Source organism: Bactrocera neohumeralis, chromosome 4 (genome assembly GCF_024586455.1).
Source record: "Bactrocera neohumeralis isolate Rockhampton chromosome 4, APGP_CSIRO_Bneo_wtdbg2-racon-allhic-juicebox.fasta_v2, whole genome shotgun sequence".
NCBI classification, from domain to species: domain Eukaryota; kingdom Metazoa; phylum Arthropoda; class Insecta; order Diptera; family Tephritidae; genus Bactrocera; species Bactrocera neohumeralis.
In genome coordinates, this window is record NC_065921.1 from 21,776,334 (window position 1) to 21,803,277 (window position 26,944).

General features: G+C 35.3%; 1 protein-coding gene across 3 annotated transcripts in view; it reads right to left on the minus strand.

The window, feature by feature from the left end:
* Window positions 1-26,944, minus strand: part of LOC126756467 (aquaporin) — an 86,911-nt gene that overhangs the window by 2,018 nt on the left and 57,949 nt on the right. The window lies entirely within an intron of this gene.

The following is a 26,944-nucleotide window of genomic DNA, read 5'->3' on the forward strand; positions in this document are numbered from 1 at the left end:
TTAATAAAAATTAGCTTGGTTTCGAGCGTTGTGTTATTATTTAGTTGGTTCCTCGCTGATAAATGCAAGTAAACAAGTTTCCATATAAGAACTGGCTTTTGTAGTCCGATCAGAACAATCTGAACAATCTCTTACGAAATTTTACCATTGTTTTGGAAAATAACTCATACCAAATTTTGGGAAGATATCTTGTCAAATAAAAAAATTTTCTATACAAGGTCTTGGTATCGACCGAATAGCTTATGTGGCATCTCTGCGTTATAGTCGTTTGATAACGGCAGTGCCCACAAATGAGTGGCTTCCTGGGAAGAAAATGACTTGTGCAAATTTTAGAACATAATCTCAAAGTTCATGTATATATAAATAGACGGATAGGCAGGCGGATATAGCTGAATTGACTCAGCTCGTCACGGTGATAAGTTTTATATATGTATTATATATTTTTTATGATCTTATGATCTCCGACGTTTAGTTCTGAATATTACAACCTAGCAGAGTATATGCTAAAATCATAATAAATGTTGGAAAAAGGAGTTAAATATTTCGTCTGTTCAAGAAGTACAATGTTAGTCACGACAGAAACTCGGTGTTATTCGAAAAATGTATTTATCATCTTAGTGCTTATCCCATCTCAGAATCCTCTTAAAAGTGAAAATGTGGTTTGAGAAGACTGGTTAAACCATGATTTTTCAGCTAGTTAAGAAATATCGACGCAGCTTTATGTATGTGAGTTTTTGAGGTTGGAGTGACTAAGATATCCAAAGGTTTTGGAGAATTCAAAACAGCAACAATAACGAATTCAAAGCGTGATTCGAGAACTGAGCGAATTTGATTTCATCAAGTCTTGATCAGAAGTCTTTCGCTACGCTATAGTTCACAGAATTCAAAAGCACGCCAATGCAAAAAAATTTTTAGCTTTTACTTGTAAACGTAACTCTGCTACTGAAATACTGTTACCTAAGTGATGATGTTTCCTAGAACCGCAGAACCCGTCTATCTCTAACAGACACATTATGGGAAGCAAGTGGTTTTTAACTACTTTTTACCTACAACGTCAACTGAGTCTGACGAAATCGTCAAGTAAATATCGAACACAAAAAAACTACAGCTTCTTTGAAGGAAAAAACTCTCCCTAAAAAATATACTGGAGTGTTGCAAAAGCATCATAAAGATCAGTAGAAGCCACTATGGTCGACTGGTAGAATACATACAGAAAATTTCATACCGTTCCGTTGAATATTTCGCAAATTTAAAAGAGTTCATAGCTTGAAAATTAACATATTAACATTTTAAATCGATATCTCAATGGTTTTTGAGTTACAGCTTTCTAAAGTGTAGTCGATCAGTTCAATTAGCTCCATCAGTTTATCTTTAAACGCGTTTTTCTCACTTTTGGTAGTACAAAAAGGACTAGAATTTTGAGCAAAATTAAATGTTGTTACTAAAGCATCGCCATTTTGATTTTTTCACCCATTTTTTTGATCACTGTATGGACAATGTCTTTTAGAAGAGAATACTTTTTTTGGCTTTCAAACCCGGGGAAGGTCAGAATCACTGCAGCAGTAATTCAACTTTAAAAATAAATTGTTTGCTTTCTAGTAAAATGTCTTAACTCAAAAAAAAAAAACAGTAGTTAAATGCATAACAATAACTCCCAAAGTACGCTTAGCACTTCAAAACGGTATTATTAAAAAGGTGCTGCTAAGTTGGTCAGTGCCATATACGAGTACCCACTTTAAAGGGGATTACCCGAAAGCATACCCTTAAGTGCTTTGTTTTCGGGTAATATATTTATTGACTTAGATACTCTTCTAGTGAACAAGTTATACATATGTGCACTTGTACATAAGTATATGTATGCCATACATATATTCATATGTCAGCACGCATATAAACAAAATATTGTAAAACATATGTAATACATACTATGTATGTATAGTTGTTGAAATTCAATTGTGCTGAAATTTGCATTGCTAAATTGTGATTTAGGTGCGCGCATGCGCAGTCATTCTGTGCAAATTAAATTTATTCCTTCACTGCTTCGCAATGCCTTGAAATGCGTTTGAAATCGAGGCATAATAAATAAGACTCTCACACTTACGCGCATACTCAAGTGTGTTTCTTGGCAAAAAGGAGCAGAGAAAAAGAATTCTTTGAAAATTTATTGAAAGTCATTGCGCATGCGTGCGTATATTTCTTTCGCTTAAAGTTCATCGCATATAATGACACAATTTGTCAGAGATTTAAACAAATGTTCAGACAGTTACAAGTGATAAGTTGCTTGTAAGCAGTTGGTGCCAAGAAGACATCGAAATATTGTGGTGTGTTGAGTAGTTTATGACTGTGAGAAAATCATCGTGCTGTTTAGTTGTTTAGTTTGAGAATTTATGGGTTAGAGAAGGATAAAATGATTTGGAATCTTTTATTTTTAGAACCAAGATTTTAGGTAATCCAATTGACTGCGTTCAAATACAAGGTGCGTTCCAAAGTAAATAGGACTTAAAAAAACAACAGAACAAATGGTTTTTTCGGCAAAACCAATTTATTTTATTCAAAATAGTCTCCTTCTGCTTCAATACAGCTTTTTGCACGGTCCAAAAGCATGTCGAACGAGTGTTTTAGCTCGTTGGCCGGTATGGACGCCAGTATGCCGGTGCAAGCCTTTTGAATGGCCTTTACGTCTGCGTAATACTTTCCTTTCATGGGCAAATGCATTTTTCCGAAAAGGAAGAAGTCGCACCGTGCCATATCAGGTGAATACGGGGAGTGGTTAATGGTTAAAATGTGATTTTTGGTCAAATAATCGGTCACAAGCGTCGATCGATCTGAGCAATTTTTGGTCGTCAGTCAATTTGGGCGGAGCAAACCATGCACACACCTTTCGGAAGCCCAAATGTTCGGTCAAAATTTTTGTTTTAAAGATGTTCAAATTCATTTCCATGAATTTCAATGATGATTTCGGCTGATTTTTGATGAATTCACACACAGTTTCGTTGGAATTTCCGGTGATCACGGATTTTGATTAGCCCACATGTTGATCGTCATTTATGTCCTCACGACCATTTTGAAAACGTTGAAACCACTCGTGCACTCTGCTACGGATAGGCAATCATCGCCATAAACTTGTTTCATTAATTGAAACGTTTCGGTCAAAGTTTTGCCAATTTTAAAATAAAATTTAATGTTGGATCTTTGTTCGACGCTCATTTTCGCACCGATAACACAAACACACTGACACTTAAAACGCAATAACTTCACTTCCAATCTATGAAATATCATGAAATTCTCACTGGACAAACGATAAAGATAACAGATTCTAAGACACCAGTCGACATATAGACGGCGCCACCAGGGGGCACTGGATTCAAAAAGTCCTGTTTACTTTGGAACGCACCTTGTTTGGTCAAATATTGCTTTGTTCGACAAAATTTGTATCGATTAGAAGGTATTAAATGTTAGAGATTTTTTTCAAATTTTTTTTCGATCAGCTATACTTTAAAGAGACGAATCAAACAAACAACGGGTTATAAATCAAATAGACTGGTCTAATCACTGAAGTATAAATAGCAAGCGGTTATACCACTTTAATGAATTATCTGCATGCTCTTTTCTATTAAATTTAATTGCAATACTTTATTATTGTACAATTTCAGACACGAGAGAAAAGCTTAAATATTGTATAAGAATCAGAGAGTGACTAAAAAGTTCGAATTTTCCTAGCGACATTCGCTCCAGCTGGCTATGCGGTACTGGCGTAATCAACTGATCAGAATTCTTGGCTTACATCAAGAAACACTTACCTTTTAGAATCTTAAAATCTCTACAGGGTACTTATAGATACATATGTATATATGTATCTGAATAAGAATAGCATTACGCATGCATTTCTGCTGCGTCAGCACTTGTCATCTTACAGTGCGATGATTTTGGAACTTCGTTCGCCGATTATGCGTTGTTGAAATTGAAAGTGATTATTTGCGAAAAATTTAAAAAGGCAGATCAGCGATTAAATCTGAATATGTACTTGTGTCTAGAGAAACATTTAGTTGAGCGTCGATGACTTAACATAAGAGCAAAAACTCACAAGATTATTGTTATTACATTACGAATATGCTGAAGGCTTTACGCCACAGGTGAATGAAATATTAATGCGTGAGTAAGAGGTATCACTTTTAGGATGACTATAAGTTTGTAAGCTAGGTTTGTTAACAAACTGAAACAAATTATCTAAATAGCTATAGTTTCAAGAGTTTAGGGTATTAACAGATATGCTATTTTGAAGAAACAAATATATGTATAGCTGATATAGATAAAGTTTCTTGAAATCAGTAATTTATTTGTTGAAAATGACATACTTGTTTTTTTCCCTAAACTATTGAAACTATAAATATACATATCTATTTACTATATAAAGGGAATCGTTAACATCAAAAAACATAAATTCAACTACTAATTTGAAGATATCTATTTGAAGTAGAAATTTGGGTGTTGAAAAATAAATTAATATGTTCGGTAAGCTTGAACTGTAGGTTTTTTCGAAAAACAAATTACATGGAACAGTAACAATAAATTTGAAACACTTAGTTGTGTGAGGAAATAGCCATATACCTCACGTAAGCGGTAAAATCGTTTCTAATTTTTATGCCAGTATCACTGATTAGACCAGTTGTTTGTTCGATTCGCCATCCCTGGAAGTTTGGCAAATTTTAAGTCGATTTTTTGTTGTTATCATAAAGAAAATCATGGATCAATACAAACTATACATACATCGACAAACGATTTGAAATGTGCTCTACAAAAATGAGTTCACGAACTGTGAAAAATCATTTACAATTCTGGTGAAAGGAGAAAGACGCTTGCATTTGCAACGAAATCTGTTAATGGACTTGATTCGTTTTAGGATCAGAAAGCATGAAGGAAGCCCAATGAGGCCTGAAATGTACAAAATTTAACTGCTGCGGTTAAATATGAGGGAAGAAAGGTGATGGTTTTGAGGATGTATGAAAACTTATTTTTATTAGTTTTAAAATAGGTAAACAGCTTCATTTGAAAATTTTGAAGGAAAACTTCGACCAGAGTGCATTCCAGCAAGGATTACAGTGGAAAAATTCTATATTTCAACAGAATAACGAACCTAAGCACACCTCCCTCATGTCTCGTCAAGGAGTGGCTCTTATACAATACTACTATGTAGTTAACATACGCCTCCCGCGAACCTCGGTATGGAAAATGTATAAAATTTTTTGGTAAAGAAGATTCACAAGATCCATATAACATACAAGGAGGCTCTTAAAAAAGCTTCGATGGGTGAGCACGAGATGCGGGATTTCCAAAAAAGACACAGAAAGCATGCGTTGGCGTCATCTTCAAGCAATTATTGTTGCAAAAGGAGGACCAATATATATTAGTTTATTAAAAAAAATTTCACGTAATGTATCAAATATGTATGTGAAGTATTTCTGTGTTAAAAATTAGAGTTGCTTGTGTTTTTGTTTATTTTTATACTTCTGTTTCTTATTACTTAAGAAAATGCGAAAAGACTTATCGTTAGGAATATACATATAAAGGTACGAGAAAAATATAATCAATTTATAATTTTTTATTTATAATAAAGGATAGATTTGATTGAGCTTCTTCACAACAACACGTTGTACGTAAACCTTATTATGCTCACTATATCGTCAACTAAAATGCAAAATAACATAACAACACTTTTCATAAGTTTACAAGGGAAGAAAACGATATAAAAGAAACCACTAAAATTGAAGCAAAATATGAGTTTTGGTTATAAAATGGTTATATATAGGTTATTATATTTGAAGGCGATTTTCTATTTTTTTTTTTTTTTGATGATATGTTGTTTTGCATTTTATGTGGCGATATATACTATGCATACCTACATACCTATATGTAAGAAATCGTGTAAAACTCTGAATGAAAAAATTTCAGAAAACCTGTTTCCTGTGAACAACTGTGAACCTACATATAACTTAGATCAAGACTTATATTTTTAATAAATTATTTTAGTTGTATTATTTACAACCAGCATACTGAAAACCAAAACAGGTTGATTTTTTGCACAGAAATCTATTCGAAACATATTGAAGGTGGCGGTCAGCTAAACTGAAAAATACAGAAACTAAATATATGAACGAATAAATGTTTTTAAAAATCGAATAAATAAAGTGCGTTAAACGCCAGTAAAACACAAGTGAGACTAAAACGACTAAATTAAGACAAAAATCGCAATTAAAGTTTTGCGTGCGCGCTAAGCGGCATAAATAAAGTAAAGAAAAAAATAAAAAAAACATAGCAAATAAAAAAACGAATAGAAAATATATAAATAAGAAATAAAGTAAAAAAAATTTGAAAACAAAAATAAAAAAAATAAAAAAAAAAAAAAAAAAAAAAATTAAAACAAAAAAAAAATTAAAAAAAAAAAATAAAAAATAAAAAAAAAAAAAAAAAAAAAAATTTAAAAAAAAAATAAAAAATAAAATTAAAAAAAAAATTAAAAAAATATATGTGAATGGACCACAATAAATACGGATTACGGCTGGGCGGGCAAAATTGAAAGCCTGTGTGGAAAAACCCGCATAAGTTTATATATTTATGTATGCGTAAGCGATCAATGCAGGCGCAGCAGCTGTGCGTTGACTTCTAAGCGTGTTATTCAATGATATTATTTATTTACTACACTTAGTGGCGAACATATGGTAATATGTACATAGCGGTTGATATTATTTTGCTTACATGCGTCAGCTTGCCAAAGGCCTACAATTTATCGGTATCAGCAATCATTAGCGCGCCAAGCCGCCAAGCCGCGCCAAATGCGTTATGCCAGAGTCACGGTTAGCGCTTAAAGGCGGTCACTAAATGGCCGCGGACAGCAAAGCTCAACAACGCGTTAGGCGGCCAGCCGCAATGGCAAGAACTGCTAGGAGAATTGGCAAATGCAACACCAAGCTGTCTGCGACAACACTTTTAGGCCTACAACATGGCGATACACACACACACACATTTTAATACCTGGCATTATTTATATGATCTTTTTTTTTAGATTTTACTGCTAGCAACTTTTATGCATTTTCAATCAAAACACTTTCAATTGCGCGCTAGTCTGTTGGCAGCCGAAAGAGACCGCGCTGCGCCGATTTGAACGCAGATCCGTTTGTGCTGCAGCGGCGATTGCAATGATTTCATTGTGTTTTTATGGCATTGCTTTTTGTTTTTGTTGCTTTACATGCGTAAATTGTTTGTGTAATGGCCTTGAGTGTTTGCTAAAACAGCGCCTTGCTGCTAATTCAACAGCGAGCGCGTATTTTACATACCATATATGTATGCATGACAGCATGTGTGTATGTGTTTAGCGCTCCAAGGCGCAAAAGCGTTTGAATTGTGATTGCTTAGCGCTGCCTGGCGCACACCGTGACATGTACAGATCACATCTTCGCATTGTTTATGGTTATGGGCGCATGTGTTGTTGTTTTTGTTGTTTTTATTCTCGATAGAGTTATAGCGGCTCGTACGCGCCTATCTAACGGCGATTGTTTTATGCTTTTGACTTTATTTTTAGTAGCATGCACATATTCACATGTATATCTGTATGCTTGGGCTGCATATAATTATATTTTTTTTCGCAGAACGCTTTTTAACCCGCGTATTAAATACGACAGTGAAGTTAATAAGCAAGTTGCCGTTGAGTCAGTAAACGCAATGCGCTCATAATAATAAATTGCAAATTCCCATAGATCTCTCGCAAGCGATCAAACAGTACAAAATTACAGCAAAGGCAGCCTATCAAATCAGATTTAATAACAAATCGTTTGCAGCTCATATTTATTTTCGAATTCTTGTTACATTTGAATATGTACACACCTTGATCTTTGACAGTTTTGCGATCTCCCTTTCTTAAGGCATAAATCACAATGTGATTTTTTATTGCGTGTGAAAAATGTTACTCATACGACATGGTGGCTTTGCTTGGCAAACACTGCTTCTTCGCACGTACTTATTTATGGTATATGGTAGATGACCGCGGTGAATTACAACAATTTAGTTGGATTATTGGGTTCGTTAAAGAACTGTGTTCAAAAGTAGTCACAGCATTCAAGAAAAAAATTAGAATTGAAGCTACTTGAGGCATTGAAAATGCTTACATGCATATAAATTATAGGATATAATTCGACGATTTTAACTAAATTACACCCAAATTGTGTCCGGCAGCCATGCACGCGAGTATAGTAGTCGGTGGTTCCCTAACCATATAGCAAAATCTATATTATGCATGGCTATTGGCTATCAATCAAAGGCAACTGGGTCGCCCCAGTCGCCCAGTATAGATCGAAATTTCTTGACGATGTCAGGAGGTTTACAAAAATACGGGTTTTTGTATTGACGGACTTCATTGGGAGCACAGGGACGTTCAGAGAGTAGAAAAAAAGTAGTGAGAGGATTTTAGTCTAAGAGATTTCAGAATGGGTCTCTTAAATTACTAAGTGCGTCGACAGATCGCTACTCTACCTACCTACCTAAATAGAAATTCATTTGAATACAGGTTTTAAAGTTCAATGTAGCGTCGATAAATCTAATTTCTATCAACTTCTGATTTAAAATAGAAAAAAATTAAGTCGACTTAGGTGACTTGGCGTATCCTGGGTAAGGCTAAATGACCTGGGGCCTTCACGGCCTTTTAACTCCCGTACTCGATCTTAGCTTTTGAATTGGTAATGATTAGCTCTTTTAAGATTTTCGTAGAACTTTCGGATGGTGTTTGCGGCATTATGGCACCTGAGTATGATGGAGTAGTTAACGAACTAAAGTCACAACTGGCCGTTAAGACCATGACATACCTCGGAATACTTCAAGAACTCTCTACCAACTTCAACTTCAGACTTCCTGACTATTGCAGTGTTTTCTTAACCGAGGTTGATGTCATTAAGGTAGCAGTCGATTCACTGTTCCGAAGTGTATCCTCCTTTAGAGAAGTGAGTATCCAATCTGATAGCAGGGCGGCGATATTAGCCTTGAGCTCAATAACCGAGCGTTCAGAGATGGTTTAAGGAAATATGGTGCCATAGAACAGCGGGATCACAGCAAACTCTAAATGCCTGTTTTTTGTAGAATGGAAAGAGGTCGGAGATTCCCCATACTCTTTTGCTCTATTACTAGATAGTTGGGCTTCGCGGGAGCTTGGCCAGCGTTGGGCCACCATCGGTTCATGCGCTTTCAGTCCAAGCTCGTTCGTAAGAGATCCAATGAGCTCTTTACGCTTAGAAAAGCTAACATCTCAAGTTGTGAGACAATGCTGCAATGTTGAGAATCTCATCGGACTCACGCTGCAGAAGCGCTAAGGAGGAAGACGATCTGGAAACATCCCACTACTGCTTTCTTCATTGTCCTGTGTCTGCGAGATCAAGGCTTAAGCACTTGGGAGCTCACACTTTCAGATACACCACCGAGCTGGTGGAAATAGAAACTAATGCCTAAGTAAATTTGTATTGACCACAAGACGCTGACAGGAGTCCACAAAGAACTAGGCGAATGCAGGGGGTTTATAGCACATAAATATATGAATATATCTATGACATCTTGTCATCTCATCTCTTTGTATGAGCTTTTTAAACTTCAGACTTAAGGGGTTACATGGGTTTGCGGGTTTACGTTACACGTTTAGAATATTGTTCTCAATTTTTAAGTAGATCCGAGTAGCAGTTTCGGAGATACAGCCTTGGGAACTTATGCGCTCGAGGCTAGCCAGGCTATGTGTGCCGTCTTTAAACGCGTTTTTCTCGAATCTGTGTTTTTGAAGTCGAAAGATTTCTCGAGAACTACTCAACAGATCTTCATGAAATTTTACACAGGTTTTACAGATACCATTTCTTAAATACTTAGACAAAGGATTTTTTTCGATTACAACTATTTGGAAAAAAATTTTCGCGAAAAATTCAATTTTCAGTTTTTTTTCCTTCGTTCAAGTTCTAAGTTAAGGATTTAACTAAAACGTGATTTTTTTCTTTAGATGATCCTGTAAGGAGTTATACTGCCAACGAGGGCGCATCTTTTTTCCGATGGGTCACCGGAAACATCGTCGCAATGGCCGAGGTTAAAATATGTTTTTCCAAAAATTTCAGAATCTTTGTTAATAGTGTATTTATGTATCAGTAAAAAATTTTAATAAAATATTTAATTTTTGAGAAAAAATTGTGGAAAAGGTTCTTTTTACCACAGGAAACCCATGTAAACACTTAAAGAAATTGTTACAGATGAAAAGAACATCAAGTTTCAAATAAGTAGGAGAAAATTGTTCGCAATAAGTTAAGTTTATTTAAGTTTTTTCAAACTTAGACACAAAAGCAACACAATTTCTCAAATAAATTTAAAACTAAGCCGCGTCAAGTAATGTTATTACTTGTTTTAATAAAAAAAAATGATATCAATGCATTGTAATGAGGTCATATAGAGATTACGTCAGCAAATGCTATTTGCACAGAAAATGAACTTTTATAGCAACGGAAATTCCAAATTAAAAAAAATCGCATAAAAATTTTGTTACGCAAAGGCCGCCGCGTAAATGGAAATTGCACTAAAATGGACTGAATGAAAATTTAAATTATGCAAACAACATTTACTTTACATATTTTGTGCCGCCAAATGCAGTTCGACGAAATCATAAAATTCTGCAACATTTTTCAATGAATAACCAGTGCATTCAAAAAGTCTCAATTCGGACGCAAACGCAATAAGCGTAACATAGCGACAAACGCATAATTTAGAAATAAAGATTGTAAAAAATGGTGACCACATCTGTTCAACGAACCGTCAGAATGTCGAAGCCCACAAACCGCACAAATCAAATCTGGGCGCAAATGATTATCCAACGGCAATCCGTGCGGCTTACGGCACGACAGACCTGCAGCCACACAGTCACTAAATAATTGCCCGGCAATTGACAATAACAGTGCATAAATATACATACATACATATATACTATGTATGAATATGTGTATGTGTGTGCGTGTGCCAGTGTAGCAAAACTCGAGCAGACAAGCGAACGCCACAAATTGATGCACGCCACAAAATTTGCCACGCACCACGCCACAAATGCGCCCGTTGACCATGTGACAACGACAGCGCCAATGGCCACGGCTGCCGGTTCACTTTCGGTTAGCTGGTTAGTAGCCGAAATGGCGCACATGCGCACCGCTCGCGCACAATGTCGGTGGCAACGACAGCGTTTAACACATTTTAACGCATTTTTAAATGCCACCAAATGCCGTGTAAACAAATAATTACGCGCTCTTTCAATTACGCACGCACACACGTATGCGCAGCGCTTTTTCTATACGGGCAAGCGAAGCAGACTGCTGGTAGCCACATGGAGCTTGGACAAATCCAGCTTCACGGCGCGTTGCAAGCACACTTGCAGTGCCGACAAACGACAGTTGCAGTAACACGACCATCAGTGCCATACAGCGTCAGCGCAGTCGTAACTCATAACTTCAATTTATATGCTCAAGATTGTTAAAACGATAACGACCATGCCTGCCTGCGCGCCTGCCTACCAATTGACTAGCCATGGGCCCACTGATTTGCGTTAGAAGCTTGTTTGACCAGCGTTCAGTTGGCAAAGGCTCGCGGCAGTCCGCTTTGGTTATTCAACTTGGCTTACTATTAGATTTAGTGTGGCCGCGTTGCGTGCCTTGAGAAGCAGATATGCACTTGCAGTGCGCCGAGGCGGGCTGTGTGGTACTGACGTTGTCAAATTCAATGCTTACCTAGCTCATTGCACTTGGCTGTTCGCCTTTACTTGCTGACTTTGACTTTTATTGCACGTTCATGGATCGACGCACTTCTTTGCCGCAGGCACAAGCAGCAAATTGAGGGTAAATAAGTGAGTGTCGTGGTATTGTGGGAGAGGTAATTTGGGTTTTTTGGTTTTATGTCGGTAGATCTATAGCTTAAGTTTAGATTGGAGCTCACATAAACTCTAAAATTGCTTCTTTTGGTAGATAATCTGCAAACCTAGGAAGTAATTATTAATATGAGATGATCTTTTAGAGCCTATACTCTTTTGAAAATTGGAAGAAAAATGCATTTAAAATCAATGGAAAGTTATAAGCTTTACAAGTATTACTTGTATTATTTATTTTTTCCCTAATGAGCAGAGCCTTAGTTATGATCAACAAGAAAAGACGCTAACTTCGTTTGTATTGAAGATGTAATACACTTTACATATACAAAATATTCCTTACAAAAATATGATTTTGATCGGTTTGACAGCTATATGATCAATTATTTGGAGAATGCCATGCCTTAGACAATGATCCATGCGAAATTATGTGAAGATATCTCTCAAGCACTTGATACCGATCGTTCAGTTTGTATGACAGCTATATGCTATAGCGATCAGATAATGCCGATTCCGACAAATGAGCAGCTGCTTAAGGAGAAAAGGGTGTGTATAAAATTTTAGATTAATATTTCAGAAACTGAGGGACTAGTTCGAGTATAGACAGACAGTCGGAAATGGCTAACTCGGCTCAACTCGTCATTCCTACCAATTAATACATATTTTATAGGGTCTCCGAAGTTTTCTTCTAGGTTTTATAAACTTCATGGTTCTGTTGAGGGTGCAAAAATCTATATATATGAACAGAGATAGTAACAGAATTAAACATCCTGAACAGTACCACGAAGTTTGTAACAAGGAGATGTAGGAGATGTCGAAGGCCCTATAAAATAAGTATTAAATGATCCGAACATCATAGCTTAGGACCTTACATTTAGAAAATGCATCATTACTGAGGAAGAAATATGGTTTTATAATTATGACGCCGATACTGTCCAACAAACAAGCAAACGGTGCTCCGAAAAACAAAAACAAAAAAAAAAAATGCTGAAGACACTGAAAGCCTTCCCAGCAGAGATTTATAACAACTGTGTGGAAAATAGGATTAAAATTAAATTTGGAAGGCGATAACAAAGGATTGAATTAAAATACGTGTAAATGTAGTTCTATTGTCATTTCGTGTCAAATTTATTCAAATGGTTCAGCAGTGAAATGTCGGTCCCATTCTAATTATCATATGTACGGTTATAATATTAAAAATTCTAATTACGATATTTATTATAAGCAGATTATAAAACATTAGTCTTTAGTTGATTTTATTATGTCAAATTTAATGACGGTAAATTGACAATACCACAAGTTCCATTACTTGCTGTCTAGAGAAAAAATATTCAATCTGTGAACTCTACATTAGCTTATCTAATAATTTGATTCAAAAAGTGTTTTCTGAACATTTTTGAATGGGTTTTTATGTCAAATTTAGTGATGCGAAAATGACAAAATCATTTCTTCAATAACTTGTTCCATAGATAAAATGATTGAAATTAAGCATTAAAATGAAATAATGATCATTAATGATTAAATATCGGTTAAAATTAAGCTTAATTTTGTTTTTGAGTTTGGGTCGGAAAGTAAAAATTGCTTCTAAAATAAATAACAACTCTTTGCACTGAACTGACGCGAACTGACATTGACTTTGACGTAATGACCATTATACATAATAAAAAGACTATAGTAATGGACAAACACCGTAAAGGCATCTGAGATACTATTCTGTACTTATTCAAAGCGTGCAGAAAAGTTGGCAAGACAATTTTACGCTCAAATGTCGCCTCAAATAAAACGGTGAAAAAATTGACAAAAAAGTTACTAAATTATGACACGAAAATAGCCCATATTTTTCTAACTTCATAAAGAATGTATTAAACTACCAAGTAGTAGTTAGTATCATCAATGGTTCTTGTGCTTAATTGATTCTTTTTACGGTTTATATTTCACACTAAAAGAATGGCAAAGATAATCGATTGAATTAGATAATCGACAAATTAATTAAAGCAATTTCTATTGGAATTGCTTAAAATGTTAATTTTCTGTCTGGTATAGCGTTGCTGAATATAGAACCTAATACCATTATAATTACACCAATTATAGGTTTAAAGACAGATTAAAATTCCAAAGAGTTGCGTAAAATCGCGCTTTGTTTGGACTGCATTATTAGAAGGTGGTTTTCTTGATTATTACATGATTCCATTAATATATGCATAACTGGACTAAGCCATCTAATTAAATAGAATTAAAGCTAGTTAGCTTGGCATTAGTCTATTAAATTCTGGGCACGTACCAAACGACACTTGTTGTAAATATTATGGCGAGTGAGAGAATGCGCTGTTGTCTTGGCATAAGTCCAGCGATGCGTGGGTGCGCTGAATTGCAAATGTCTGCGAAATTGCTTTGCAATAAACAACTTACTGCTATTTATAAAACCCTTGTTATTTGAAGCATTTGCAACGCTGTGTGGCGCTTTCAAGAAATGACATATTTATGTAAATTAGTATCGTTTTTATAGTTGCAAAGTTTGCTTCCTGATAGTGCAACGAGACAGTTTTATGTTATCTATGGCATGAAAATCGCCAGATAAATCAGAAATGTGTAAAACTAGCAGCTGGAATACTAATAAGTCAAATGAAATTTCCCTGTCAAACGTTTTTCTATGATAAATATATATATATATACATATATGATATTGCAATTATTTACGTGTGTATGTATGTCAAATTCATCATTTGTATGCCTTGCAGCATTTTTCAGCGGTTACGGGTAGGCTGAGCCCATTTATTTATAAGCCATTCATCAATCAGCAAAACTATGACGGCTTTTCAATTCACAATTTATTTGCAAGTGCTGTAAGTGTTGCCATATTGTGCATAAATTGGCAATATATGGCAAATATGAGTTTTCCGTATTTTTATGAGCGATACGCAAAAGCTATCACGAACATTTATAACGAATGGATTGATGAGACTTTGAAGTAAATTTTCATTTACGAATATTTTTACTGATAAGTAGTTGAAATAAAGCAGTAGAAAGCAACGATTCAAATACGTTTTTTATTCACCTAACCAGCATACAAATATTAATTCTAAAGGTATCCTTGTAATAACTGTTAGAGGCACAGTTGTCAAAACAGACGTCAATGTTGATACATGTACTCGATATCTGCTTTCAGTACCCAGCACGTCATGGCTATCGAAACTCCAATGCATTGAAAGAGTTGCCGCGGAAATGAACACATACACACTATGCAACTCAAAAGGTCTTTGTGTAAGAAAGGGATAGACCTAACGTACAAAGCAGCTTCGGTTATAATTGTGAGCTGGGCTTCAAGAAACTCATAGAAACTTGCATAGAAATTTTTGGTAGCGCTGTCGGGTAATTAACCGGTTACTTAACCGATAGCTGGCGTGCAGGGAGCATTTTTAAGACATTTTTTAAGCCAAACTATCAATATTCTATAAAAATTACCATTCTAAATGAATCGGAGACAAACATATTGTTTAAATAAAAAAAAAATATATATTATATCCTAGAGGGATAGCTGTCAAAAGAGCTTTTACTGTTAACACAAGCATTTGTCATTTGCAAAAACTTGCTGGAACAACGCTTAAGAGTTCTGTTTGGCAAACTTACAGAGAACTTGCCAAGTATAAATAATTTTGGGGTGTGGTATGGAAACTCCTGAAAATATTCTACAGGCTGCCTTTAAACATAAAAATTTTGTCAAAGTTTTATTGGTTAATGATTACGATTTTCAAAACTGAAAAGACTCTCCGAGTGACTGCTATGATGTGACTGTTTTATATATATGTTATATGATATATATGATGTCTACAGTCAAAGAACACACCACGTCAATATTAATCGAATGAATCTTAACAGGATTACAACTGGATGTTACAACAAGCCATATAAGACAAAGTAACAAATTTAAAGAGATCGAATCATGCAAAGAAATGAACCTGTCTGTTGACTTTCTAATCTGTTGGAATTTGATTTGATTAGTCTACATTTTATGAGGTAGTAGATGTGATGACTTATAAATGGCTTGTGGTGATAAAGCAGCTCCTACCAACTATTTAGAAAAGAAAATTCTGTTCGAGAAGATAAGGGTAAAATAAAGCCCACATACCTGGATTAAAATAAATGTCCACTTCAGAATACTCCAATTCAACAAAAATCAACCAATATTGCTAAATATATACTATAATATCAATCAATTTCCATCAGTTATTCGTACTTTTTTTATCCCCTCAAGAAATTTTCCTCTTACTAGCAATTTATCTATGTTTACTTATGAAGGTTTGCATATATCGGTATTTTCAAGGTCTTCAATGCAGTTTCATAAACAACTTTTTCTGTAAACAGTTATTAAAATAAACAGTTAGTAGAATAATAAAAGCCAGCGGTATCGAAACTATTTACCATACCAAATTAATATTATTGAAAGAGTCTCTCGGGCAATTTAATTGCTGTAGTAAATAACTACTTATTTTGATGTGTTACACGCTTTAAATTTTATTATTGTTTTTGTTATTAAAACATTAGTTAATCACATTATGTATGGCCTTTAATTGCATTCGTCATATCGTTAAAATTTTTAATGTCAGCTCATCAAATTGAAGAAAAAGAAAAAGATATTATCGCTGCTTGAAACACAATAAATCAAGTTTAATGATTGCTAGTACGAATACTAAGAAATACTATTTCAAAATTATCAACAAGTTACGCTTATAACCAAGCATTTAATTTTGTTACGCAATATCAGTATATACTAGCTTTCGGGTAATCAAAATGCGGTTCTTAAGGCTTTAAAAATAAAATATCGTTATGTGTTCAATAATAACATGGCCAGTAGCAATACTTCCGCGTTCGCAAGAACTTTTGCCAGGTGAGAGTCGTGAGAGGTTTAGTGAGCTTCTGTCGCTCAATATCCTGTTGCCATTACTGTTACTAATATGATAAAGGCTAATAAAGTATACAAATTTCGCCTGATTGACTTAAAGTCAACCAGAGATACGGATTATATAAGGAATATGAGGCTTAGGCCAAGATCTAGACTAATTTCATTCTAAATCAGCGCTAAATCGAATAATTTTTAAGAAAACTTGTTCATTTGTTTTCATTAAAATATCACGTATTTTGACCAACCTGAACGGTTTAAATACAGGTGGAAAGACGAAAATCATTTTAGGGGGTATATTGGGGACAGAGAAAGAGACGGGCTGTTTGTATTAATTTTAACATTGCTCTGGTAAACTCGAGAACTTATTTTGAAGCAATTATATATATATACATTAATTATACTCATTGACCGACTTATACCGCATAAAACTTGTTCGAATAACGAAAATTATTTTAAGGAGTATATTTGAGTTGGGGGTGGTATTGACTCGATTTTATCTATTTTTTGCCAATACTACATGCAATGAACATGCCACAGACTAATAAAAATGTTCTAAGGATTTCATTGAAATACCTCACATGCAATCACCAATTAATATGAAATAAAGTCGGTCGGATGATCGAAAAACCTTAGTTTAGTTGTATGGGGGCTAGGTTAAGTTTTCGCCCAGTTTTATCCATTTTAGGCACAAAGGTACACTGTTATGAGTTAAACAGACTCTTTCATTTTCATTTAGATAACTCAGATATGAATTCGTCCAATTTTGACCTCGGACATATAAAGCTCTCTCATGCCATCTCGGTGGCAAAATTTAATTACTCTGACGTGTTTGGTTACTGGCTTATCACACATTATTTACAGTGTAGTCTCAACAACGCCTACATTTTATGGATTTGTTTAACATGTTATAGATAATGTAAATATCAATATTCTATACTTGAAAGCTTTGAAGCGTATATCATTGAAATTGGTCCTTATTTCCACTTCTAATATTTTGAATTTGAGGATATTTATTTAGCTTATATAAAATCGGGAGTAAAAGATTTACCATACAATGCAATACACATATGTATATGGTGCTAGAAAGTGGTTAATGATTAAAATGTCTTTTTGACCTCTTTAATGATGTCCTTCGAATGTTGGATTCTGAGCAATTTTTGGTCGTCAGTCAATTTGTGCGGAACAAACCGTGCACACACCTTTCGTAAGCCGAAATGTTCGTTCAAAATGCGATAAATCGATGTTTTGGAGATGTTCAATTCCATTTCTATGAATTTCAATGATGATTTCGGCTGATTTTTGATGAATTCACGCACAGTTTCGATGGAATTTCCGGTGATCACGGATTTTGATTGGCCCACATGTTGATCGTCATTTATGCCTCCCACGATCATTTCGAAAACGTTGAAACCACTCGTGCACTCTGCTACGGGATAGGCAATCATCGCCATAAACTTGTTTCGTCAATTCAAACGTTTCGGTAAAAGTTTTACCAATTTTAAAACAAAATTTAATGTTGGCTCTTTGTTCGAAGCTTATTTTCGCACCGATAACACAAACATACTGACACTTAAAACTCAATAACTTCACTTCCAATCAGTGAAATGTCATGAAATTCTCACTGGACAATCGATGAAGATAGCAGATTCTAACGCTCCAGTCAATATATAAAAGGTTCAAAAAGTCCTGTTTACTTTGGAACATACCTTGTAGTCCTATACCGCCGGATTTAAGACTTTTATATGACGCAATTTTTGATAAGCCATGGCTGTTTCAGGGAGCACCTCCACAGATTTAGCCTCGATGACGACACAAAATGTTCATTCTGCAGCGGTGTTGATGAAAACGCCGAGCATTTCTTTTTCTATTGCTCGATATATATTGTGGAGAGAACTAAAATCGAACGGATAATAAACCAAAGGATGATGCCTGACAACATTATATGTGACATGCAATCTACGCTGCTATAGGCGAAAATGAGCCGCAATAGTGATCTAAGAACTCAGGATAAGAGAACGGCAGCGAAGAAGATTAAGACCAGCAGAATAATCCCGCAAGGAGTTTGTGAAGAGGCATTCTTACCCAGCTTGGTCCTTCGAAGTAAAGCCTAACGGCGGTCCTGCAGGCCAAAATACAAGCTAAATCAGCCGGAGTTAAGGGTTAAAGTAAAGTTAGATAATGCTAACAGGGCGTGTTCCAGAAAGAGGAGTATCTTTAGCGGGCAATATGAGTCGTGCTTGATGCCTTTCTACAGCGGCAGCAGCATACTTGGAACCAAAAAAACATATATGGTATACTACAAATTTTGGAGAGTTATAATAATTAACGGTGTAACAAGATTATGGGTGAGATTTCGCTTTTCTTATTAAACATACGGAAATCTTACTTGAGAAATCGTAGCATCGTGTTTTTATCTTCGTTCATTATCCAAAAGCAATAATAATTGATAATGTCCTCAGTAAAGGGTATCCGTTCTTAAGATATTTTAACTATCAGAGAATTCTTTGCAAAAATTATTGTTTTTATCTAAATGACGTCAATAAGTTATATCCTTTATTGTTTGTATGTGCACCGAAAATATAAATAGAAAATGGTCTGGATATTTTAACGCCTAATTTCATTAAACCTGTGTCATTATGGCGCCTAATTTCATTATACAGCACTGCATTAATCGAGAAACAACCAACGATAAGGAGATAAATAAACAAAATAAAGATAATTTCAAACCAAGAATAGCAAATAGCGACTTCAACAATTAATCAAGAAAACACAAGCTCATTTGGACCAAGGACAAGGTGAAAAAACGAAACAAAAAAATAAAAATAAAATTATCTTTCTCTCGACACATTTCGGCGTTTCAAAGCGTTTTGTGGTCTGACGTTGCATTGCTGCCTACGTATGCACAATATCACATGGGCTCCCCAAACATTTGTGCAAATACGCTCAGGTAAATATTATAACAATTGGCTCTGTCAATATCAAAGCGATATCGCACTCATTGTTATCTCTGGTAGTCAATGGCAGATATGTACATATATCGCATAAATTCATTATAATCATGTTAACAATAATTGAACGCCTACTGTGACGGTTAAGTGGTTGTGGTTGCTGTAGTTGTTGTTGTGGTATTTATTGCTTCATAAATTCGCGTGCAATACTTGTGATTAGCAATTAAATTGGCTGGCCCACACTGCAAATAATAGTAATGCTGACAACAACAAAAACCAGCAATGACAGCAAAAACAAAAACAACAACAAAAATAAAACAATTCAAGTAAAACACCTGTTTGCATGTACTTAGGTACATATGTATGTATGCATGTGTGTTGTGTGTTTATATGCTTGTATATGTGCACTCATATGCACTCACATTGTGTGCGCATAAATTGAACGGTAAATGATATTACATAAATCAACATGAGAAAATGCGCAAAAAGTGCAACAAAACAGAACAATGGGCTTGTCGAGTTCAGCTGAGTGATGGAAAGCTGGGTTGGTTGATAAGTTAAACTTATTATTGACAGTGCTTGCTAGGCAACAACAACAATGTATGCATATAACTTTTACAATGCTAAGGTTGAGCTGGGCGTATATTTGCATGAATATATGGGGGTATCTATTTAGATTAGGGTGGTTCTTAAACATTTCATTAATGATTTTTGTAGTCTCCATAAATTTAGATTAGTTTAAGGGTACTTAAAAAAATTAATTACTATTAATACCCAAGCACTGATATTACGAAGGTTGGTGAGTCTATATTCTGAAAATACTAGTTTTCAACACGCGCTCCATTAAGTTTTATGCAAGCTGTGAGGTTTTTGAAATTTTAGAAGGCCTAATACGGTTGCAGCCGAACATTTTATACTATTGAAACTAGCACGAAATACCTTAAAGTGCAAATCGTCAACCAGAGGATACAAATCCAAGCAATTATATATACAGTTGAACTTCCCTAACTCGAATAATCATAAATCTATAGTATTGTCAATTTAAGAGTTTGAGTTACGGATAACTTCGAGTTATGGAAGTATAATATATAAAACTCATACCTGACCGACATATTCGACAAAAGGTTTCTTAGAAAGACGATAATCATTATCCATATGTATTATATGGGAATTGGGAGTAGTCGGGTAGATGATTTTATTTTATTGTTTTGTCAATGAATATGCCACATACTAATAAAATGTTATGTTCATTATTTTTTTATAAATTTGTTTTATGAGGGTGAGGTGAAGTTTACTGTTATCAGTAAAATACGCTCTCTCATTTCATAGAGATAACTCAGATGTGTAGCGGTTCAAAAGATATGTACATTAAACTTAATAGATGACGGGGCCACGCCAATTCCAATTTCATCATGATATCTTAATTTTTACTCAAGTTATATCTTGAACGGACGGACGGACAGATAGACAGTCACTCGGATTTCAACTTTTCTCGTCATCCTGATAGTTTCTGTATAAATAACCTTATATCTATCTCAACTACTTATAGAAGATACGTACAACTGTTAGATGAACAAAACTATTATATTCTGTATCCGATCAGATTTGATCCGGGCTGGTCTATTCAAACTGCGGCCGCAAATCGAATTTAAAGAAAATGATTATTAAATTCGTGTGAAGTGTGATCCCCATTGGTCATTTGGTGTATAATGCTTGGCAGCGAAAAAGTTTGTCTAGCGTCAAAAGATTGAGAGTTTTCTTAAAATTTTGTGTTTCCAATAGTGGCAACGAAGCAATTGAAAATGTTGCTGTGGTGTTTTGGGGAACCTACTTTATCACGACCATCAGTATTTGAGAGGCACAAAGCATTCAATGAAGTTCGCGATGTCATCAGAAACTTGCCTTATAAGGGTCGGCCTCATATTAATGACGATAATATGTTAAATTAACAGTGCTTGAAAAATGTCGTGTTGGCATTAGAGACATAGCAAAGGACCTAATCATCTATTGTGGATCGAATTAATATATTTTTATTAATGGTTTGGGCACGAAGCATGTCATTGTCAAAGTCGTACCAAAATAACTTAATTTTTTACAAAGAAGATTTCCTGATGTTAGGTCTAATTTTTATGAGATCTCTTTAAGATTGAGAAAAGTTATAGCCTGGTTTATTTTGCATTCCGTAGGCATTATTGATAAGTAATTTCTTTGAAAAGAGTTCGATCCATCGCTTCTATCAATGGTGAGCTTTAAAGTCAAACGATTTCCAAAACAAACAAAAAACAAGTAAGGAAGGGCTAAGTTCGGGTGTCACCGAACATTTTGTACTCTCGCATGATAAAGTGATAATCGAGATTTCATTATCCGTCATTTACATATTTTTCAAATACCGTATTTGTGTAAAATTTTATTCCGCTATCATCATTGGTTCCTAATGTACTATATATTATACAGAGAAGGCATCAGATGGAATTCAAAATAGCGTTATATTAGAAGAAGGCGTGGTTGTGAACCGATTTAACCCATATTTCGTACATGTCATCAGGGTGTTAAGAAAATATTATATACCGAATTTCGTTGAAATCGGTTGAGTAGTTCCTGAGATATGGTTTTTGGTCCATAAGTGGGCGAGGCTACGCCCACTTTCAATTTTTAAAAAAGGCCTGGATGCAACTTCCTTCTGCAATTTCTTCCGTAAAATTTAGTGTTTCTGACGTTTTTTGTTAGTCGGTTAACACACTTTTAGTGATTTTCAACATAACCTACATATGTATGGGAGGTGGGCGTGGTTATTATCCGATTTCTTCTATTTTTGAACTGTATATGGAAATGCCTGAAGGAAACGACTTTATAGAGTTTGGTTGACATAGCTATAGTAGTTTCCGAGATATGTACAAAAAACTTAGTAGGGGGCGGGGACACGCCCACTTTTCCAAAAAATTACGTCCAATATGCCCCTCCCTAATGCGATCCTTTGTGCCAAATTTCACTTTAATATCTTTATTTATGGCTTAGTTATGACACTTTATAGGTTTTCGGTTTCCGCCATTTTGTGGGCGTGGCAGTGGGCCGATTTTGCCCATCTTCGAACTTAACCTTCTCATGGAGCCAAGAAATACGTGTACCAAGTTTCATCATGATATCTCAATTTTTGCTCAAGTTACAGCTTGCACGGACGGACGGACAGACGGACAGACAGACATCCGGATTTCGACTCTACTCGTCACCCTGATCACTTTGGTATATATAACCCTATATCTGACTCTTTTAGGTTTAGGACTTACAAACAACCGTTATGTGAACAAAACTATAATACTCTCCTTAGCAACTTTGTTGCGAGAGTATAAAAAAATCAGTATCAATTGAGCAAGGACTAAATGATTTCAATCGGATGGTAAAAGAAGTCATACGTGAATATATCACGTTATTAGTTTCAACTTTTGGTGACCGAGGTTTATTACCAAACCTTAAGTTAATTGGGTGCCTTGTTTAGATTATTTGACTTACTTTTTCCACTTTTTGTGAGGCTTAACAAACAAAGCTGGTATCTCAGTCGCTAACAATATTCTATGTGATATTGGTGTAATAAGGCTCATTTGCAGAAAAATTTATAGTCAGTGAGACCAACAGGATTATCTGCATAAGACGCTTGAAAAACAACTCCAATGGAAAAGTTTAATTAATCCCAAATATTCAGAATTTATTGCCAGTATTTTATTTATACGATATATGGAATATACTTCTGAAATGAACATTTACTTAAGAATCACCTTAAAATACAGACAACCGCGTATATACGCCTATGTATGCTTATATAAAAAGCCCAACGATTGTTCCATGCAAATCCAAAGAACATGCAATTACATAAATGCAACTATTTTTACTATTTTTTCTCAAATATTTTAACAACAAAAATTTGAGGTAAATTTCGCAAAATTTCATAAATTATTAATTTAATTATTATTTTGATTAATATGCTATTTTTCATATGAAAAACATAAATTTCAGCGGAGGACGGGCTATTGTTTGGACCATTTGGAAAGAAACATAAATTTTTCGACTAAATATTAGTTGGCATACCAACAATTAACTGATGGATGATAACCGCAGGATAGAAATGTGCGAGAATACTTCAGGCGATCACTCTGCGTCAAGTGGCATTAATGCGCTGACATTTGCAATGCTGCAACATGTTCAATGCTACAGTGGCGTGCAGTGAACTATGCGCAATAGCCAACCCAGTGGCATCGCGCAACAACAAATAGCACAAAATTGAATGCAATTGAAAAAAGAAGTAATTCAACAACAACATAACATAATTCAGTTATACACTCGCATACAAAAAACACACACATGCATGGCTAACGAGCGCCTAAGCGAGCGTTGATTAAAGCTAATTACGGCAAATGCCTGCCATTTGCACCGCCGCGCCCTCTGCGAGACACCGCTTGCATCCACTTCGCGGCGCTTTACCTCAATCTAGAACTTCGTTGCACGCAGGCGCGTTGCACTTGTCATTGCTTAAGTACGTGCGTGTGTAAATAGTCGCACATTTACTCAAATATATATATACAAACATACATCTAAGTATGTGTGTGTGTGTGTGCGCGCGTAATTAAGCGTTGCAAGCGCTTCAGTTGGCGTTTGTTGACAAATCAGTTGAACGATTTACCAGCAGATACTCGCTTTAATACCGTGCGTTTAGCGTGCGCTGTCACGCAAGCGCAGCCGCCGCACGCTCCCATTCACAGAAAATACAGAAAATGTGGTTTTGTCAGCGTTACAATTTGCTGGCTACTTTTCATTTGTATTTGCTGTTTGCTGCACTAGCAACATACATACATACTATTATTCTTTTTTACAAAACTAAAGCAAAAAAAAAACATTTTTATGCCCCGAGTTTTATTATTTCAATCGCAGTTAATTGTTTGTCTTAATTTTTGCTTCTATGCCTAGCTGGTTTGACAACTCTGAAAAGTAAATGCCAATGTCTTAGAAATATGTGGCTTAGGCCTAAATATGAGTTCATTACTAGTTTATTAAAAGTGTGTTAAAACGTCGGTGCACAGTGGTCAGCTGTACTGAGAATTACAGTAAAAAATATTTTTGACCAAATATGTGTAATTTGACAATACTAATGCTGAAAAAGGCTTTACAATATGTCTAAAGATTTTAGATTATTAGTTTGGAATTTTTTCGAAAAGGAAGAGAATCTTTTAAGAATTTTGTAACCCCTAAAAAAACTAAAAAGGATCTGCAGAGATATTTTGTGAAGAAATATAATGATCAGACAGCGGACTGAAGAAAATCTTTTATAAAGTTAGTATAAGTCGGTAAATGTAGCTGTGAGGCCTTAACATAGAAGCTATATATGTATACTGACACTCATCAATCTCAACATTTTCTTCTTGAATGTTCCGCCCAGAACAGATCAAGACTACAATACCTTGGATCTTATGCTTTTAAACATCAAGGTAGAGTAACGGAGTTTTTTCATCAGGGTTCACAAAGAAATGTATACAAATGTTTTGATTAAATGAGATCTTGCCATCTTGGAAATTCAGCTATCTAACCTAAAATGAAAGTTCTCTGAGCGCCATGCATTTGGGAGTGGCCAGAGACGATTCTCACGACTCAGCTCAAGCAGCTCACGACTTCTGATCATCTGTTTAAAGGCGAGCTAAAGTGAGAAGGCGAAACACCCCTCCCGTGCTCTGGGTTTGGGACTCGCCACGAAAAAAACACCCCCAATGAAAAGAAGAAAACACACTCGGATGAGAGATCCTCTTTTGATAAAAAAAATCTCAACTGAATATACTAACAAACACCTCTTGCTTTGAGACATACCAGAAGAAGCACCGAGAAATCGCAAAGTAACAGCTCAACAAAGCAAGCGAAGGCAGTCAAAAGGGCGGCATGAACTCGCGAACTGTGCGCTCAAAGTTAATTAAGGAATGTATTTTCTAACTAGACATAACTAATTCGTTTGGGTGACTGGTCATAGTGGAATCCCTGGAAACTGCAAAGCCGATGTGCTACCGCTTACATTGGAATGGGAACGAGTTGGATCTCAATTGGACCTCTTATGCGCTAAGTAGGTACTCTGCCCTCGAGTAGAACGAAGAAAATCGACTGAGCGGCTTGCCCTTAGCAAAGTTCAACTTTTCGAAATCATCAGAGCTCTTATTGGAGATTGTTTAATAGGCATTCATGCTTAGTCTTACTTAATTTAGTTGGACGTTAATTGTTAAATTGCCTTTGCAAGACTGAGGTTGAGACATCGCGCCAGTCGTACCTTCGGCGAAACAGGAGGCATTGCCAAAACTGACCTTGACCGCCATAATAAACTTGTGATTGCCTCAAAGCGGTTTGTTGATTTAAGAGGGTTTGTATGATAAGTTTTATAGGTACTACAGCGTTATAAGCTGTCTAAGTGAGTTCCCTTTAGGCAGACGAGTGAAAAAACAATTATTAAATAATTTTTTTTAAATTGAAATATCTGTATAATATTTAATCAACTCGGCTGGAGAAGCAAGCGATAGAGAGTGATCAGCTTTTTCGATTCTTCTTTTTTTCCATTGAAAATCTTTTCCAAACCAAATCATGGAATTTTGAACAGCCGGCAGAAGATAGGCCGGAAAACTATATAAAGAAATGCCAACCGCTTGATAGGAAGACAAAATCTTTATATTCTTACAAAGAAGGCATCGAAGTAGAATATAAAAGTCGTTCTTCCTATCTCAGTTTTCGGTCAGACACCGGTACAAAATAGCTTTACTATCTTGATCTTTATAATAAATATTACCACTCAATTGTGTACAAATAATTTTCGGCAAATTCGAATATAAGAACTTTCTTAAAGCAATTCTGAATTTTTTTTGGAAAATAAGCAAATTTTTCACACAAATATTTACTTTGTAGCCATCTGTGACTTGCTTTATCGGCTCATTTGTGTAAATATCATCTGGTTGCGCTTTGATTGGCATAAACCTACCCCAACGAACAATTATGTGCAAATTGGTTTAATAACCAATACTTTGCAAGCTTGTTCTACGGCGATTAAATGGAGATGAGCAATTGAAAAGTGTGATCATTTAGCTTTAATTACGAGTTTAACCTTGCAAACGAGCACAGGTGCAATTAATTTTTATAAAAAATAAAGAAAATGGAATTCAGTTAAGTATT